This window comes from Montipora capricornis, chromosome 3 (assembly GCF_036669925.1).
Source record: "Montipora capricornis isolate CH-2021 chromosome 3, ASM3666992v2, whole genome shotgun sequence".
NCBI classification, from domain to species: domain Eukaryota; kingdom Metazoa; phylum Cnidaria; class Anthozoa; order Scleractinia; family Acroporidae; genus Montipora; species Montipora capricornis.
In genome coordinates, this window is record NC_090885.1 from 73,791,449 (window position 1) to 73,792,140 (window position 692).

Consider the following 692-nt stretch of genomic DNA (forward strand, 5'->3'; position numbering starts at 1 on the left):
GCAAAGATCTTTAGCTTGTGATAATTTTAACTTCCGACAGATATTAACGAATTATGTAGCCAAACCCTATCACAGGGTTTATCTCGTATGTTACTGATTACCAGTTGTACTTTAAGGGAGGGCTATTTAATAATTAGATCTGTGTATAGCTGTGAGTCTACGTACCAATAAATGCTGCAAACCTCAATTAACGGGCAATTTCCTCGTCTGAGGGTTCTCCTCAAGTATCTGCTTTGCGCAAAGAAACAAACTGCTCAAGAGGCGAACAAGATGAGATAATTTATACTTTTTCAGATACCGCAGATCTTCCTGTTTACCGCCGGCTATTTTAAACGCTTCCTGTAATGAAAGCTTCAAACTTGTTAATACCCTAAGCTAAAGAGGTCAAGTCCTATTCAAGTCTGTTCAAAGTTCATTCTGAAAAATCACGTCTGCTAAATGCAGTTGTAATTTTTGCAAGAAGAGGACTTTTTTTCTTGAAAGTCGTCAAAGAGTTAGCATTTCAAGATGAAAAAAAGGCCAGAGAGCTTTGACACTCGCTAAGTCCGTTATACAGTTTCCACCGTCATAGCTATTGAATCTTCAATGTACACGCAAAGTCTCCGTTGGCCGTAATTGTGTAAAACCATGTATGATGAAAGCCGAACAGTGCCTTTCGAAAATTTAAATTAAGATAGTTTATTCCTTCATCG

General features: G+C 37.9%; 1 long non-coding RNA gene across 1 annotated transcript in view; it reads right to left on the bottom strand.

Annotated features, from left to right (window-relative positions):
• Positions 1-344, bottom strand: part of LOC138041622 (uncharacterized) — a 1,725-nt gene extending 1,381 nt beyond the window's left edge. Inside the window, exon 1 of the long non-coding RNA XR_011130863.1 lies at positions 166-344. This is a non-coding gene — a long non-coding RNA (uncharacterized lncRNA). The remainder of the gene's footprint in view (positions 1-165) is intronic.
• Between the last annotated feature and the right edge of the window lie 348 nt (positions 345-692).